The sequence below is a fragment of the Malania oleifera genome, chromosome 2, assembly GCF_029873635.1.
Source record: "Malania oleifera isolate guangnan ecotype guangnan chromosome 2, ASM2987363v1, whole genome shotgun sequence".
Lineage (NCBI taxonomy): Eukaryota > Viridiplantae > Streptophyta > Magnoliopsida > Santalales > Ximeniaceae > Malania > Malania oleifera.
The window spans coordinates 114,962,446-114,981,537 of NC_080418.1; the positions used below are offsets into that span (position 1 = coordinate 114,962,446).

Consider the following 19,092-nt stretch of genomic DNA (forward strand, 5'->3'; position numbering starts at 1 on the left):
TCTTTTATTTTAAAAAAAAGAAAAAAAAATTTATTTTATAGTATTAGTGACGAATTTGGTGATTCGTCACTATTGTCCCCTTATTAGTGACGGATTTGGGAACCCTCACTAATACTTTTTTTATTTATAAAAAATAAAAAATTTTATTTCATAATATTTATGACAAATTTGGTGATTTGTTACTAATAGTTGTGTTTTAATGATGATTTTTTAAATTCTTCACTAATTGTGTATTTTATTTAGAAAAAAGAATTTATGTATGTAATAGTGGCGGTTTGTCACTAATGTCCTGTCTGCGTGATTTCCTTGACCTCCCGCCTTTCTACTTTCCCAATATCCCTTTTTCCCTCCTCCTTTCTTCCCTCCTCCTCGTTTCTTCTTCCTGTCTATGCACGTCCTCTCCGCCCTTCCCGTAGCCCTCATTCGTTTCGAACGAACAGAGCCCTAGCCCCTTTCGGCCCTTCGTGAGTTCGTTTTGGTGATTCAAACCAGCAGAAGCCTTCGCGATCCTTCGAACCAGTCAAAAGTCTTCGCAACTTGTCTTCGAGCTTTGAACCAAGATCATGAGTTCGTCTTCAACATTTTGAAGAAGCACGACCGTTCGTGACTTCGTTTTGAACCTCCAGGAGCCCTTGCGAGTTCGTATGTTGGTTTCCCTTTGAAGAATATCAACCCTTTTTTGCTTGCAAAAGCGCGAAAAGGTGCTTGGAATGTGCTAACTGAAAGATCTCAGGTACTTTTGCTATCTCTGTGAATTGCAGCTTTGTGGGTTTTCTTAGTTTTTTGTCGTTTGGTGCGTAGATTTGTGGTTTGGTGCTAAAGCTTGTTGGATCTCTATTGTAGTTTGGTCCTCTTAGCTATTACTCTATTCAATTTTATGTTTTGAGTTTGTGCGTAATTTTTGCAATTTATTAGATAATTTATGTGTTGTTTCGTCGTTGAGAAAATGTGATGAAGGGAAAGGAATGTGGTTTTATTGCATTCAAGTTAAGGCTTAGTTGGGTGAACTGAAGTGGGTTTTTCCATTTATGAAAATCAGAGCAACGTGCCAAGTAAGATCGAATTTTCATTTCTTTTCTTTTCCCATTTTTTCGTTGTGATTTGCAAGAGTAGATAGATTGGCTTCTTCCTTGTGAATCTTATGACACAAATTTGAGAAAATTCAATTACAAGCACGTAAGCAAACTAAGTTAATTATAGGCTTTTGTGACAATTTTTCTGTAATGGGAGTCTCTACTCCAAATCATTTGTTTTGTGAATTTGGGCTTCGAAGAGCAATTCACTAGTTTTTCTTGTTGGGGTTTCATCACAGTTGCTGAACAGTAATTCTCCAGGATTTTTTGTCTCTTTTCCTGCAAAAGTTTGTTGACATATGGAATCAAAGGATGAAATTTCGTTGGAAGATAAAAGTGTTGTTGCTAATGGCAATCGACTGGAAGAAATGGTTATTGATACAAATAAAAAGGAATTAAATGAAGAAGTTTGCGTTATTTATTTAATTTTTTTTAAAAAAGATTTGCCCTTTAATAATAATTTTAGCTTCATTTATTTTCTAGATATGCAAATTTTGGGTATTGAAAAATTTTCGCTTCTGTTAAACCAGTTTATATCAATGAAATGGTTGACATAAGCAGCGTGTATTACTCTCTGTTTTATGTGTTCTCAGGTCACCCCAGTTGGACTTTCTCCTCTGTTTTGTTCTCCTTTGTTTTGGAGTTGCCATTGAAGATCAACCACCGGAAGCCTTCCAGTCTTCAAGGTATGTTTCTATGAACTGAGATTTGAAGAATTTGTTTGTGTGTGTGTGTGTGTGTTTTTTTTTTTTTTTTTCCAGTTTTTGATGTTTATTATGTGTTTGTGTTTGTTTCTCTGTTTGTGTTTGGATTAATTGGGAAATTGTATTTAAATTGGAATCCTTCCCTACAGCAGATAACCTTGCATGATCTCTGATCCATCCATCAAAGACAAATCAAATCATCAAAAAAAGATCAATGTATATATATAATGGTCCCGACTGGCCATATATATATATATATATATATATATATATATATGTATGATGATATACCCAACACATCGATGCCTCAGATTTCAATTAATCTTAGGAGACCGAGAGAGTAGTGACACTGTGTGCTTTTGAATATATATGCTATAAAGCTTATTAAAATGTACAAATTCCACTATGATATTAAATTATAACTTAAGTGAAATAATACATACTTGCAAAATTTTTTTAAAAAAATATTACTAATCACTATCTAGTATGTTCTTAGCATTTTAAAATAAAATCTTATCAAACAAGTTACTAGTAATTAAAAATGGAATACTAGTTATAAATAGAAGAATAATAAAGTCAAATTAACTAGAAATGATTTGTTTTGCAGTTTCATATTTAAAAAATATAAGGGTGTCTATGGTTTTCACCCTAAAAACGAAAGTCCAAAGTTTTGATATTCATAAATCATTGTTGGTTTTAGTAGGCATTCATGAGGGAGGGTGAATTGGGTGTTTTTATGAATAATAAATTTGCTTCTGCTGTTGATGTACACAATGAAAATTTAAACATAAATTCTTAACAAATAACTTCTAAATTGACTTTTTTAAAAAGAGATGATAAGAATGAGTTTATTGAAGTCGTTCTAAAAATGTTTGGTCTCCTTGTAAAAACGGAGCTGCTAGAAAGAAAAAGTTAGATTTGAATATTTGATGAAAAAAGTTGTAAGGTGTTTAAAAGTATATAATAACTAAAATGAATATGGTCGTTTTAGGAAATATAATTAATATATTGACCGTTTTATAGTGTTAGAAAAAATTAAGGACAACAATAGAAAAAATAATTTGTTGGTGAAAAAAATTAGCTTTTGGCTTTTCAAGTTTTAATTTTGTAACTTCTAAAAAACTAAAAGTTGATTTTTAGAAACTAAAAAAACTATACCAAAAGTTAGATTTACCTTTATCTTTTAAAAAGGACAAGACAAAAGAGGGGGATCAAACTCACCCTAAACAGCTCGAATGTTTATCTTATTATTTATGAATTAATATATTATAATCATATGTATATATATATATATATATTAAAATGAAACGCTCACTTGAGTCATCCCTAATGATTTTCTTTGGTTTAGTAAATGATTTTTAAAATTAAATTTATGTTGAATTTTTTTAATAAGTACGTGTGAATATTTTTCCGTAATATTATTGTTAAGTATGCCCCTTTGAAAAAAAAATTTGTTTTCAACATAAATTTTAGGGTTTTGTTTTTCTTGGCCAATGCCTCCACAAACGAAGCCTCGGGCTGCCTCAAAGCACGGCTACTCACCATGATGTGCTGCCAAGCGGTAGAGGGTCCAAGACCCGCCAAGGGGAGAGTCTTCTTCCAGGGGTCGAGCAGCCCTGAGTGAGCACGAAAGGATTTCGGATGAGACGAGAGCACCAAGGGTGACTCTTGAGGATGTGCAGTTGCCCCCGGCACGTTCTGTTGCACCACCCATTAGAGAGCAGTCCCCGAATGTTACCCTAGGGCTTACAGAAGACATGCCTGCTCATCCGGTGCTCCATACGATTAGGCCGACCATACCATATGATTTTGAGGCTCTGCCTCCGATGGACATTCCTGACAAGTTGGTGCCGCATTGTATCCTCAGGCCACGCAAACTACCACCCTCCCTTCTTACCCCTAACTTGCGTCTTTTTCTGGAGGAAATGGCACGGGACCAAGACGACGCTAGAGCAGTAGCCGCCTCGCCTTACTCAGCCATTTTCGATTCTAATTCTAACTCTGATTAGGATAGACTAGATGCTTGGGATCTTTTGATATGCTTTCTCTTTTGCTTATGTACTGTGCTCATGCACTCTTTGCTTTTATTTTATTTTATTTTATTTTTTGCTATATTTTGTTTTACCATTTTGAATGGTTGTACGCTTGCTTCAATGTTTCTATCTACATTGTATTGCCTTTGAAATTAATGAAAATACATGGTGCTTTTGGTTTTTACCTGTATTTTGTGTTTCACTATATCATTATGTTTTTCTGGCTATTTCTGGAATTTATGTGGATGTTACTTACACAGATAAGTGTTCACTTTTTTTATCCTTGTGCATTCATTTGAGATTGTGCACGGTTAGAAAATCTTCAGAACAACAATATATAAAATACAGTGAAAGGCCAAGAACTAAATGCCATATGAAGTAAACTGCCAAATTAATTACTGTCATTTCTTGTGTTCATTGAAGCTTAGACCCGTTCAAGAATGGTTACTATACATTCATGCCTCATCGTACATATGAGACAAAACGATTATTGAAATTCAATTGATTATTAATCATACTATGTTGACTAATAATCAATTGAACATGTTAATTATTTGTTTAACTTACGATTAGTAATGTTTGTATTTCAACCATTCTTGGATTGTCCAATGTGGACGGTTTAGGAAGTTGTATTTACATTATTGTCATCGTTCATGCTTTGTCAATTTTCATCATATATTTTGAGCGTGCCTCTACTTGTGTTCTCTAGGTGCATAGTGGGGTGTCTTGATAATTTGTTAGTGATAGAAAACTAGTAACATGTTCACTTCCCCCATCTTGTGTACTTGGAGAGCCATGGCGAGATGCTGCCGAAATTTATAATGACTACAATGAAGGAATTTGAGCAATTGATCATAATGTAAATGCAACATTCCTAAATGGGATAGGATCCGTACACTCTACACGGAAGGTGGTTGATTATAGGATTCACGATGCATGTGTCATAAATATTATGAGAATGTAATCAACACCATTTACTTGAACATATTATAGGGTAATTAATGAACATGGATAAGAGTTGGATGAACACTCAAGGTAGGTTTTTGCCAGAATATGTGAAAGGGGTACATGATTTCATAGATTTCGCACGTCCTCGTGCAAACAAAGCCAATAAAATAAGGTGCCCTTGCAAGAAATGTCAAAGCATAACATTCAAATACATTGATTTGGTTCATACACATTTATTATACTTCAGAATGGAGAAAAGATACACAACATGGGTGTTGCATAGTGAAGATTACACAGTTCAGAGTGATAATGATGATGATGAAGATGAGGGGGCAAAAATAGTATAGGTGGTTATACACGTTCGGAAGGGTTAATCGAAATGTTAGGTGACTTGCAAAGGGGGATTGCAGTGGACACGGACGATGTCGCTGTGTTGTGTACTAGTGATGAATCTACTTCAGCAGGTACCATATCTTGCGATCCTAGTACATTGAATCGACTCGGTAAACCATTTTCTAATCTCGTGAGGGATGCACGAGTGTCCCTATATCCAAACTGTAACAAGTTCTCAAAATTAGAGTTTTTGATAAAGTTGCTTCATGTAAGGACAATGCATGGGTTATCTCAGAACACATTCAACATGCATTTAAGCCTCATTAAGGCGACACTGCTTGATGGTGAAACACTCCCGAAGTTCTTTTATGAGGTGAAGACATACATGCGTGAATTGGGTCTCGGTTATATTCTAATACATGTGTGTAGGTATGATTGCACTCTTTTATGGTGAACATGAAAATATAAATGAGTGCCTGGAATGTGGTGAACTGAGGTATACAACAAATTAGAAGAAGGGTAAAACGATCCCCTAAAAAGTATTGTGATATTGTCCATTAATCTCGCGACTACAACGATTGTACATGTGCAGAAAGACTGCTGCTGATATGAGATGGCATTAAGAGAAATGTCTTTAAGATGAAAACACCGTTAGCCATCCAAAGGACTCGTGGAGTCAAAAGTTTTAATGGAAAACCTGAATGAAGGTTGCAGTCAAAGTGACTAAGTGGGGAAGAGATATTGAACCAGCTTAGGTCGATTGGAGATGTGAAATTTGGAAAACCACCAACCAGTTGAAAAAAAAAAATGTGTTGGGTGGGAGTTGAATTGGACAAAGAGAAGCATCTTCTCCGAGTTGCCATACTGGAAAGATCTTTCACTATGCCACAACTTTGATGTCATGCACATCCAAAAGAATATTTGTGAGAATGTCATTTGTACATTGCTGGATATGAATGGGAAGACAAAGGACACTGCAAATGCTCGCTAGGATATGTAATATATGGGAATACAGCCTGAGTTGCACTTGTTTCGTGATGGGGACAAACTTCTCATGCCATTAGCTTGTTACACATTTTCAAATCGAAGGATAAGAAGAATAAATTCTTCGAATGGTTGAAATCAGTGAAGTTCCCTGATGGATATGCATTGAACATAGCTCGATGCATAAACATGAAGGAAGGGAAGATGATAGGAATGAAAAGTCATGATTTTCACGTCCTTCTACAACGGGTTCTACCCGTTTTCCTTTGTGAACACTTGACCGAAGATGTTCGCTCGGTGCTGATTGAGCTGGGGATCTTTTTTTGACAGTTATGCTCTAAAAAATTGAGCGTAAACGTACTTGAACGGTTAAAGGATGACATTGTGATCATACCATGCAAGCTGGAGAAAATATTTTTGCCAGCATTCTTCGATGTGATGGTCCACCTAGCCGTCCATTTACCAAGGGAGGCCATAATTGGAGGATCAGTCCAATATCGTTGGATGTATCCTATTTAGAGGTAAATTATAAAGTCATTCTATAATGGTCATGTGATTTTCTCAATTTTTTTTTCCTTTTTGTGTCTACAAGTTAATAATGCTATGTAAAATGCACAGGTTCTTATCCACTTTGAAGAGGTATGTGCATAATAAGGCACGGCCGGAAGGTTCAATCTTTGAGGCATACACTGATAGTAAATGTCTTGCATTTTTCTTAATGTATTTACATGATATTGACACAAGGTTCACTTGTGAGGAGTGAAATGCAGACGTTCATGCTAGTAATGCTGAAGATGAAGAACCGAGGAGCTCTATATTTCGAGAAAATGTTCGGTTGTTCAGTGCATGGGTTTATGATTTCATTGGTATGGACGACCTACAAAAGGCCAATTTTTACATCCTCAATAATTATGAAGAAATTGTTCCATATATCGAGTACATGGTTCGAAATTCCTTACTTTGCATTTTATTTACATATGCATATTTATATACTTACTTGACATTAACATGTACTATTGTTGCATATAGCGAACATAAAACTAAACTTTTGGCCCAAAATTAAATGAATGTTGACGAAAGACATAAAAAGGAATTTTCCAACTGGTTTGGGAGCCATGTAAGTAACAAATACTGCCCGAGTACGAAACAATATGCATTTTCAATATTGACGATTTTCTCATCTAAACTCTTGTTTATTTAATAGATGAAAGTCATGTATTAAAATAAAGAACCAACGACAAGTAAAGATTTGTACGCGTTGGCATGTGGCCCTGATCAATGAGTTAACCGCTACAGCGGTTGCATTGTCAACGAGTTATGATTTGATATAAAGTCCCTCGAACTGAATAGAAAAACCCAAAATTGTGGGGTTGCGGTGTTAGGCACAGAAGGAAATGAAGAAATTGATTACTTTGGTGTCTTGGATGACTTTATAAAGCTTAACTATGGAGCCAATAGACTCGTCCACCTGTTCAAGTGTACATAGTGGGACATTGGCAATAAAAAGACTGGGATAAACACGGATGCCTACTTTACCAATGTCAATTTTAGCAAGACATGGTATCAAAATGACCCTTTTGTGCTAGTGATGCAAGCAAAATAAGTGTTTTACCTTAAAGACACAAAATTGAAGGGTGATTGGCATATTGCCTAAAAGATTCCTCCCCAAAGTTTGTATGCTATTACAGAAATTGCATATGGGGAGAAGAGTGCCAGTGAGGCTGCATTCCAAGAAGATGAGTCATCTGTTAGTGCAGCAGCGCAATCTACTTTTAATGTTGTAGAAGGAGTCGATCCTTTACCATTGAATAGGGTTGGTGTCACGGCAGAATACGTAGGGATTTATGATATTATAATTGAATTCTGTAGACGTTCACTTCATTGACGATGAGGAAAGTGATGGGGAAGATGAAACAGGGTTTGAGTATTGTCGTGAAGAGGAAGACACTTTAGAAAGTGAGGATGATACCAATATTGAGGACGTATAAGGAGGTAAGCATGTTATGTTTGTCACTATATATCTGACATGTGTAAATAATTGAAAATATATTTATTATGCATCCATCTAATATTCACACTTCTTATATTTACTTGTCTAATATTTTGCAGACATGGCTCTAGGAGGTCGTCGTGACCGACTTCCATTCAGGTTCTCGACTACATCGCATGATGATCTGACGTCTTTGAGACCGGTGGAGCCCATTAGTCCTGATGTGGCACCATCATTGTCTGAGCCATCAGGACCTTGACCAGACATGGATACCTCAGTTGGGGATGACACGCAGGGTGAGTTGCCTACCATGATGAGCATTGTTGGTAAGGCTATGATTAATTTATTTTGATGTAAACTATTGATAGTTATTCACGTGTATGATTAAAATATTGTTCTTAATTTAACTTTTCTTTCAGCATTGATATCCACGGTCAGGTCAGGCCATGGTGTAGTGAAGAACACAACACTTAAGAAGCACCTGGAGAGGACGGGGCAGCGCATTCAGATAGACATTCCTCTAGGCTTCACAGCCCCGCGTGATGATTAGTGCCCAGCGTGGGCACGGGAGCTCGACATTATCTGCCGACAGTACGATTCGTTCACCGCCTTCAGCTGGCCGCAAGTGATTGAGGCACAACGTATGGTTCTTTACATGCGCATCTTGGTAAGCAATCCCAAACCTTTTGTTTTTTTGACTTTATATATTAGCCAAACAACTGTCTAACATTCCAACTGTATTACCTATGCATGAGGAGTTCGATATGGACATTCTCCACACAGACCATGTGAAGAGGGCGGTGGACGTCCAACTGTGCAATAAATTTAAGACCTATCATGTGAAAATGCGTGAACATTTTTGGGCAATGGGAGATCAAGTAGAAACTCACCTATACAATAAGATATCCCAATAGGATTGGGAGGTGGTGTGTTTCCATTTCTCTGATCCACACTATCAGGTGATGTGTTTGTATTATAATAACTACTTTAAGCTTTGATGTGGCGAATAAGAAGTCTTTACATCTTTTTTGTAGGCTATATGTAAAAAAAAATGCTGTGAACAGCAGCAAACTCCCTACGACGCATTGTGGTGGGTCGAAGTTATTCGTAAATCATCGAAGGGTAATTGCTATATATTAGAATATCTAACCATTACATGAATTAATATTAATGATATTTTATATGATCATATAGCGTGATCCCGAGACTGGCACAGAGGAGCCACTTTCGGATCTTTATCAAAGAGCACACCAAAGGCGATTGGGGGAGTGGTGCGACGGTGCGTAGGGCAAACATGTAAGTCAAAGAAAATATTTAGTTTATAATTTGATTCAAAACATCAAAGTTGTATTTTTATTTCTTTCTTTTTATCATTTTCATGACTAAAAATAGGCGAAGATAGTCGAGCTGAGGGATGCACTTGTTGCAGACGGATTACCAGATAATCGCTCAGGTGCTTTGGGAATGAGTGTGGGGTTAGGTTAAAGGTCTTGGAAGTGGATACATCACCCTTACAACATCATCTTCTATGGGGGCGACAGCTCGTGCTGAGATGGAATGAGTGCGTTGAGACGCTGAGTCTCAGGCGAACGCGATGGTTCAGCGGATGCATACGATGGAAATAGAGAACTAGCAATTGAAAGACATGGTGTCTAACGTCACAGTGTAGAACCAGAGTGTGAAAGGCTTGGTGTCTAACATCTCGATGGAGAACCAAAGTTTGAAAGACAAGGTCTCCACCGTTGAAGCCACACTCGCCGCAATTCTGAACAAGCAAGCACAATTCTAAGAAATGATGCACCGATCTCAACCAGATGATGTTGGTGGCTCCTCTCATTAGAAGGTATGTAAAACATAGTTTGAACTGCATACTGGTGGTTTTGTTACTTGTTTAATTCTATTCATATGCTGAATTGTGAATTGTTGGGAGATATTGGAACTGTATTACTTGTGCTGTTGGGAGTTGATTTATCTTTTCTGCAATTTCATATATGCGTAGACAAACCCTAGGTTGTGTACTACTGCTGCTTGGTTAGCTAAACTTTGGAAGAACTTTTGTGACTTGCAGGTTTAGGAAATGTTTTATTTACAGATGGCATGCTGCCGAAATTTCGTTAAATTCCAATGCTTAAGTTTGAATTGGATTAAATGTAGAAGGGTGTCTATGTGTTATGTGATTGGTATTATTTCTATGAGTAATGAAAAAGGCATAAAATGAGTCGAGTGCATTACTCAGGGGGAGCATTTATCTTTCATGGTTATAAATTGAAATACTCTCTTGATATCATATCTTTTATGCTGATATGTCATTATAAACAGAATTGCAAACTTATTTCCATAATGCATTAAATGATTGAATCTTTTTTATGGATGATTTATATGTTATGTGAATTGTTAATTGTGCTACCTGATTGCACGCATAGTCTAGAATGCCTCCTATATGGCGGATGTAGTGGATGTGAATTGCAAGCTAGTAGTGGATATAGGTTCTCGTGTATCTTGAACTGAATCATAAATTGCTTATTTGAACCTATCAAGTACAAGTTTTATGGGAAAATGTCTAATTTACAGACAACGTGCTGTCGAAATTTTGGTAGATTTTTTTTTCCAAAGTAAAATCATGTACAAAGATGATTATGTTAAAATAAATGATAAAATATTTTTGAAAGAATGAGTGAAAACTAATTGAATATTAAATTTCATTCTAGCATAATCATCAAATAGTTAGAGGAGCTCAGCTCCACCCCTAGAGAAAGAGCATAAAGAAATTATATGCATCATGCTTTACTTTTTCTTTCCTTTAAGGATTCTTGGAGGGGTAACTCAAAAACTTAGGAGGATTATGAGGAATTTTCTTTGGTCAGGCAAAGGGGAGAGGAGAGAGAGTTTAGTTAAGTGGGAGGTGGTGTGTAGGTTGAATGAGGAAGGATTGGGTCTTGGATATATGGTGTCAAAAGCCACTGTCTTTTTGGTTAAGTGGTTGTGGTGGTTTTTATTGCAGGTGAATTCCCTCCAGCACAAAGTTATAAAGAGTAAATTTGGCTTGCAAAATTATGGGTGGATGCTAATTTGGGCTTTAGTAGTCTTTGAAGAGTCCTTGGAGGTTCATTTTGCAAGTTTACCTTTTTCTTTTTTCTTCCTCTAAAAAGTTTCTAACTTTCAATTGGCTAGAGGTAATTGTATTTAGTTTTTGGAAGGTTTTTTTTTTTTTTTGTTTATTGGGTTTTTTTTTGTTTTGTTTTTTTTTTTTTGGGGGGGGGGGGGGGGGGGTGGGGACTGCTGACTCACTCGAAAAATGAGCAGCTCGAAAGCTATCCCAAGTATAGGAGTTACATCGTGTAATATTAAGCCCAAGGGCTAGATCTGCTCATCAGGGAATGCGTTTTAATCTCAGATTTTACGTTCGTCCAATCGAAAATAAAATTGTACTGAACTCAGTTCAGATTCGGGATCTCAAGATTGCTCAATTTCACTTTTGACAAATTAAATAACACGCAATTTTAAACCCTAAAACTAACATTCACTAATTTAAAAAACAAGAATGGAAACCCTAACCTACTTAAGGAAATACCTAAACATGCATTATAAAATATGGCAACTACGAATAAGGAATTAAAATATGCAATGGAAACTCAATCGGACACAAATGCATACAATAAAAATTGAACCTTTAACAAGAAGGACCTCAAATTAAAACTAATTTATTAATGAATTAAACGAAAACAAAACATGATAAAAACACAAACTTTAATAAACACCGATCCTAAACTAAGCTGAATCTCAAAAGAAAATTAAACTTGGAATACTTCAAAACAAAAACAATATATTTTTCTTTTTATATTTTATTCATTTTTTTTTTTTTTAAGAAATCAAACTTGACATATTCGAACATAAAAGCAAAACCAACAAAACACAAAAGGAAGAAAACAACTTTAACAGAAACTTAATACTCATAAAATTAAATTCTCTAAATAATAACAATTCAACTTGAACTTTACTTGAAATAAAAACAATTAACAAAACATTGAAAGAGAATGGAAAGAAGGGAACAACAAGACAAGTAATGAAATAAAATAAAATAAAATAAAGAGAGAGAGAGAAGAAAACAAAAGCCTAGAAGGATGCTTGGGTCTATGGCTGCAGTGCATAGGATCTGTTGGATGGAACTGCTGCCATGGCTTGCTTCTGCTGTTTGGTGAAGATGCTGCGGCTGTAACTGGAGCAGAGGGCGGAGGAGGCTTGACTAGAGGTTGCTCTGTTACCTGCTGGAGTTGCAGAGGGGCTGGGCAGGGGGCTGTGCTGCTGTTGTGTTGCTGGCCGTGTGCAGCAAGCTGCTACAAGAGTTGCTGCAGGCTGCGGGTATTGCTGCTGTGCTGGAGAAGTTGGCTGCGGTTGTCCTGCTGTGGTGGCTGCTGTGCAGAGAGCTGGTAGGTAAATAGAGAACCAGAGGGAGAGGAAGAGCAGGGGAAGAGAGGAGAGTTTGAGGGAGAGAAAGTAAAGGGAAGAGAAGAGAGTAAGATAAAAAAAAACAAAGCAAACTAAAGAAGAAGAAGAAGAAGAAGAAGAGGAAGAGGAGAGGAGGGTGGTGCGCAGGGCACAGCTGGGAAAGAGGAGAAAAGAAGAATAAATAGAGATTGGGGAAGAAAGCCCTAGACCCGGATAGGAGACCCGACCCATTTAGAGGACCCGAATTATTATATTTTTTTGTTCTCTGTTCATTGCAAATTCTGCTCTTCTGGAGCCCATATCTCACAAAACTCAAAACATGAAAGTTGTAGATGATCCTTTCCTCTTTCTCCATAAATTTGAATCATCTCAATCGGAACTTGGACGGAAAAGTTATGCACGAAATACGAACAGGTGTCGGTTTTGGTTCCCGGAAATTTTCCTGCGACAAAAAAATACCAAAACTTCATAAATAGTGCAATAAATTTCAAGAATGATGATTTTGGCATTTTATTAAAATATTGGATAATTTTGGACATTTAATTAAAAATATAAACCGTGAAACTCGGGTTAAACGTCCAATTACGCAGTTTCGGCGCTTAATCAACTGCATTATGTGTTCTTTTGCTCGTCATTTTCTTTTTTCTGCAATGATGTGATTTTCTGCTTTCTTATTCTTTTGGGGGGGGGGGGGGGGTTTGTACTATTTGCATTCTACTATTTGTATTGAGTTACCCTTGTAGTATCATTGTTGGGGTTAGTGGCCTGGTAGTTAATGGTTCACAGTCAAGTGGTTAAGAGGATGGCAGGTTACACTTTTAGAGTCATTTACATCATGATAATGATTTTTTTTAGGTAAGTTATCAAATCCTAGTATATAATTGTTCTATTCTTGTGCATAGAAAATTCAACATCTATACCTCATACTTTTAAGTCTAATACACGTGAGCTTGATAAAGAGATTCATGAATGGGTATACTTAGGAAAATTGATCATGTAAGAAATATGCTTAAATACTATCAGCTGGTAAAGTAAGTTTGTGACTTGTAAGTTTGGGAAATGTTCTATTTACAGACGGCATGTTACTGAAAATTTGTTAAATTCTAATGCAAAATAATCAAAGTCATATACCATATTTGTGAGAATGATTATAGTGTGTTGAATGTTAAAACATTTTTGAAAGGATGAGTGAAGTTCAAATGAATTTTGAACTTCATCTCTAAATTTACTTTTGCATATGCTAAGTGAAAATTCTATCAATAATGGACTCATTTGCATTATTTGATTATAATAATTGTTTTTGAGTCCTAAAGAAGCCATGTAAACCTCAACATCATATTTTATTTTTTCATAGAACTATAGTTTGATATAGATTGTTTGTGGGATGCATAAACACATTACATTATTTAATGTTGATTATATGAAGATCTTGTGCACTAATAAAATTCATTAACTACTAGTTGGATTATTGTGAACTGTTTGTGTAAACATCCAGGTTTCAAACATATTTCTATGAAAAATGTTCTATTTATAGGGGAAATGCTGCCAAAATTTCTCAAAACTGACAAAATTTAGCAATTTAAAATAGTATCAATTTTTTTTTTTTAACTTTGTCTAAATGTCCATTTATTTTCCTATCAAATTATTGACACTTATAATACGTATATGGTCAAAAATCGTATACTATTTTATTTTTTTTTATAATTCTTATTGTAGGGTTTGCGATTGTCACACCATCAACATCATCCCATGCACTATAGAAGGATGCAACTTTTGATTTTATTTTATTTTTTTGTTATCTGAATATATGGGATTCATGTATAAAACATTCGAAATTTGTATAATGTATTTGTATTTGATTTTGAATTAGAATTTTTAATAATTTATGAATCTTTTTAATAATTATGATTTAATGTTATCTATGAAAAAAATGAAATTACAGATTTTCATAAGAATTAATGATTTTAAAAAATATTAATTTTTAATTAATTAGTGATAGTTTCTATAGATATTAGTGAAGAATCAAAACCGTCATTAATACTATACTATTAACGACGAATATTGATCCTTCACTAAAGGTCATGTATTAGTGACGATTTTGATCTTTCACTAAAGCCCAACTATTAGTGACGAATTATGATCCTTCACTAAAGGCTAATAAGTATTAGTGACGGTTTTGATCGTTCACTAATACTATACTATTAGTAATGAATTATGATTCTTCACTAAAGGTTAATAAGTATTAGTGATGGTTTTAATCTTTCACCAATGCTCCACTATTAGTGACGGTTTTAGGATTCGTCACTAATAGTGGATTGTTAGTGATAGTTTTGATCATTCGCTAATAGTACAGTATTAGTGGCAATTTTGGAATTCGTCACTAATACCCTACTATTAGTGACGAATTTGTGCCGAGCCAATATAAAATTTATAGTGATGGTATTGGGGTTATCATGACGGTTATAATCCGTCACTAATACGACATTATTAGACAGTTCAAAATTCGTCACTAATAATTAGTAGTAATGGCAGATATAGCAACTAATTTAAAACTATTAGTGACAAATTTATAAGTATTAGTAACGGTTTTGATCCTTCACTAATACTCTTATTTTTTGTAGTGGGTGCTTGGTTTTTTATCAAACAATTTCATTAGACAATCTACATGATGCCTAAGGTAAAAAAGTATTGGTAAAGTATTTTACTTGTAAGATTTACCTTTCTGGCATGATTTTACAATTTAACTAAATGCAAAATTATAATAACTATGATGCCCTTTTTTATGTGGTTTAAATAGGATTAAAGCTAATGCCCAAAAAGTCAGTATTAAGACCAACCATGGCTTCTAGGATAATCAGAAGTAGGATAGTTAATTTTTAAATGAAATATTGTAAAGTCTTCTATCAGTATTTAATATTTTATTTCATGTAAACATTTTGGGTCAATATATTTATTGATAATAGTATTCACATGGGTTTTATTAACGTTAATAAAATCAAGAAATTAAGTGCTTAAAATATTTTACTATGTGAAAATCAACATTGTTACCATTATTATTAACCTATTAACATTTTTACCTAAAATAAGTTGAGTTGGGAATAGAAATGCACTCATTGTAAGAAAAATAAGCTTTACAGACGGATAGTATTCATTGCAAATAGCTCATTTCCACCCCCAAATACACTTGAACAATGAAGATGGGGTCATGACCTCGTCCACTATTAAAAACCCGTTACGAATTGTTGATGCCCATTTTGACTGAAACTTATTTTACTTTACATTGTGTTCTTGTTTGGGGGAGGGGGGGGGGGGGGGGAGGGGGGCTTAGAACCCCTTTCAAAGGGTCTTTTTTTAGCTTGAATTGCATAATTGGTTGTTTTTTAGGACATCATTTGTGTTTATTGTGCTTTTATCCTAATTGCCTGGTTTGTCCTTGTTTAAAATATATTTATTTGGGTTTCTGAGCACCCATAGGAAGTGATTTTCCTTGCCCTCAAGGGCACTCATGCAAATAGAAAGATTTTAGTCAAGTACTAATTTTCTTATTATAAATAAGAAGCCAAAGGAGAGACTTAGGGGAGCTAATGTTGAATCTTAAAAGAGGTAAGCAATAGGAGAGATGAGGAGGAATATATAAGCTAACTTTTAGGATTTTCGATAAGGAAGAAACAAGAGGGAAGAAGAGGAAAACATAAGTTAGAAGGAGAGAACTTGAAGAAGGAAGCACACACATTTGAGAGATTCAAAGAAAGTTGGTTGATTTTCATGCAAGGTTTGTTTTCTTTAAATCCTATCATGTGTTTATGTATCTTGTCAATACTTGAAGCATACTTTTAAAAATAGGATTTGTTGAGTATAATTTGGTCCTTGCGGTTGCATAGATTGAAACCTCATGAAAGCATCTTAATATTTGAAGTTCTTTGGCATGAAGTTGAAACTATTTTTTACAAAACCTTCATTCAAGTGGATAAAATATTTTTTTGTTTCTATGTGCTAATTTCCTTCCTAGGGTTGTAGCGTTGTTTGGTCTCATAAAGAAATAGGGCAAAGAAGAGGATTAGAGAAAGTTTAGGAAGAGAAAGAAGGATAGATAAGAGGGTGATGAGGAATAGTTTTTTTATTCTTCACTCTTCTCCTCTTCCTTGAAGATGACTTACTAGTGGTGTTCGGCTCTGTAAAGAGTTGGGATATCAAAATATTTGTATTGAGAGCGACTTGGAATTGGTGGTGTGATGGATCACATTAGGAATTTTCTCTTCCTAGTACTTATGTGAATTTTGGGAATTGTTAGAGGAGGAGCTACAAGACTTTCAGTTTTATATAAAATATCAATTTAGAGAAGGTAATTAGGTGGAAGATTACTTGGCTTGTCAAGGCGAGGGAGGCAACATGAGGAGATATTTTGTAGGTGATGAGATGTCGAGTAAAATGAGAGGTCTAATTCGTATGGCTAAAATGAGTATTCAAAGCCTTCGTCTTTAATTGTCATTTTTAGCTCCCCTATGTTTTCCTCGGGTTTTTTGTTTTGTAGGTATTTTTCTTCAGTTTGTAGGTATCTTTATTTTATTTGTATTTTTTTGTTTTGAGTTCATTCTGGCATGTTTAGTTTATTTTAGTTGGTTAATGATAAAGGTTTTGATAGCCTTGTTTTGGTTTTAGTTCCTGGGCTGGTTTTGTTAGTTATTTGTAAATCCCTTGTGGTTTTTTTGTAACCACGGTTTTCCTTCACCATAAGTGAGGGTGTTGGCCTAACTAGGCTTTTAAATCTTGTTTTGAAAATAACAAATGAAGATGGTTTAATATGTGTTGTTGAGTGACTTTATTTCAGGTATACATAACTCAACACTTACATTTGTCATGGAAGTAAGTTGGAAATCAAAGACAAATCAAGAGAAAGCTTCATTGAGTATTTAAAAACAAATGAAAAAGCTTGAAGACCAAAAGGGACTTGAAGTCAAGGGGATCATCAAGAGACTTGAAGATTTAGTACTCAAATGCTATATTTAGAAAAGCTGTTTGTAAGTACTTCGTATCAAATATAATTTAGAAAATATGAAGCTCTTTAGGAGAAATACATGGACTTAGAGACCTATTTTAAAACCCCGAAAAATGTTTTATGAAATACCAAAACAAGAGCAAAATTAAATTTGAAAACCAAAAATGAAAAAATTAGAGAAAAGATTGGTCAGTCAACTGACCAAAATACTCTGGGTTTAGTCAGCTGACTGACAGATGAACAACAACAAAATTAATTGTCTAGTCGATTGACTCAATGAACTTAAACCACCCAGCCGACTGACAGTACCTGGCCGACTGACCCATTTTGAACTGTGTCACGCTAGCCGACTGACTATTTCCTGATTTAATTTCTGGAAGACAAAAGGGTGTCAGCTGCCTGTCCAACCGACTGACCCTGTGGAAATACACTACCTAGTCGCCTGGTCAGCCAATTAACTCCACGGGTTTTGATTTTTTGAACTCCAACAGGAAAATTTCAAAAATTCGTTTTTCAAATATGAACATTATAAAAACTTGGTGGACACTCCAAGTCACTTGGGGAACAAGGAAAGTAATCCTAAATTGCCTATAAATACTCCTTCAATCCCAAGAATTCAATCATCCAAGCAATTACTCAACACTCTTGCATTCAAAGCTTACAATCTCTTAAAGCTCTCTATTGCTTACATTCCATCTGGTAGAAAAAGTTCTGAAATCACTGCTGAATCATCAAACGACGGTTCTTACACTAAGTTTTCTCAATCAACGAACCTTTGGTGATCTCTATACTTGAGCATCATACTTTCTTTATTATTATTTGATTGTAGTATAATTTATGTTCTAACTTGTACAACTCTACTATGTTTTGAGAGTTTCTTTGTACTCAGATCATAGTAGCCTTCTCATTGTATAATTTACGGTTCAAAGCTTGTATGGATCGTTGTACCAAGCGGGGATTGTTCTCTTGGAGAGGTTTCTCTTCCTGAAAAAGAGGGAATATTGTAAAAGGCTTGCTCCACCCGGAAAGGAGCATACTTAGTGGAATCCTTTGGTGGAATTTACCAAAGGCAAGGACTTAGGCTGGGGATAAGCCAAACCTCGTAAATCTCGGTGTTCTTCTCATCCTTACTCTCTTTATTTTTAGCATCATATATTCTTATGTATGCTGTAACGACCCGAATTTAAAATAGTATTTAAACAATAAAAGAAAAGGAAATGGAAACTGAAACAGAAGGAGGCAGTCTACAAGCGTTCGTCGATGACATTGCATTTTGGAAGGAAAAACTGAGGGAACGTTATCAGGTCCTCGTCGACGAACACAGGGGATTTGTTGACGAAGAAATACCAAGAGGCATTTTGAGCCGACTGAATTTCGTCGACGAGGATTGAATTTCGTCGACGAAATTATTGAAGGATTCGTCGATGAATGACGTGGTTCGTCGACGAAATCCCCTGTTCTATAAATATGAAAAATCCGAGTTTATCTTCACAATTAAGCTAAGTTTTCCCTCTCTCTCTCTCTCCCCTTTGGTTTTCTCTCTTTCCTTTGTCGATTTCGGGCTAAATTTACGCCGGATCGACAA

At 35.3% G+C, this 19,092-nt stretch overlaps 1 long non-coding RNA gene across 5 annotated transcripts; it reads left to right on the top strand.

Annotated features, from left to right (window-relative positions):
• Window positions 1-316: 316 nt before the first annotated feature.
• Window positions 317-18,574, top strand: LOC131148928 (uncharacterized). 5 transcript variants are annotated; one of them, XR_009135089.1, is made up of 9 exons: window positions 405-733; window positions 1,667-1,759; window positions 8,185-8,391; window positions 8,485-8,732; window positions 8,824-9,024; window positions 9,100-9,187; window positions 9,260-9,361; window positions 9,458-9,908; window positions 14,228-14,416. It is a non-coding gene; the product is annotated as an uncharacterized LOC131148928 (long non-coding RNA). The 5 variants fall into 5 exon arrangements; XR_009135090.1 differs by having other exon boundaries at window positions 317-733; window positions 8,185-8,361; window positions 8,485-9,024; XR_009135091.1 differs by having other exon boundaries at window positions 372-733; window positions 8,185-8,361; window positions 8,824-9,187.
• The last annotated feature ends 518 nt before the right edge of the window (window positions 18,575-19,092 follow it).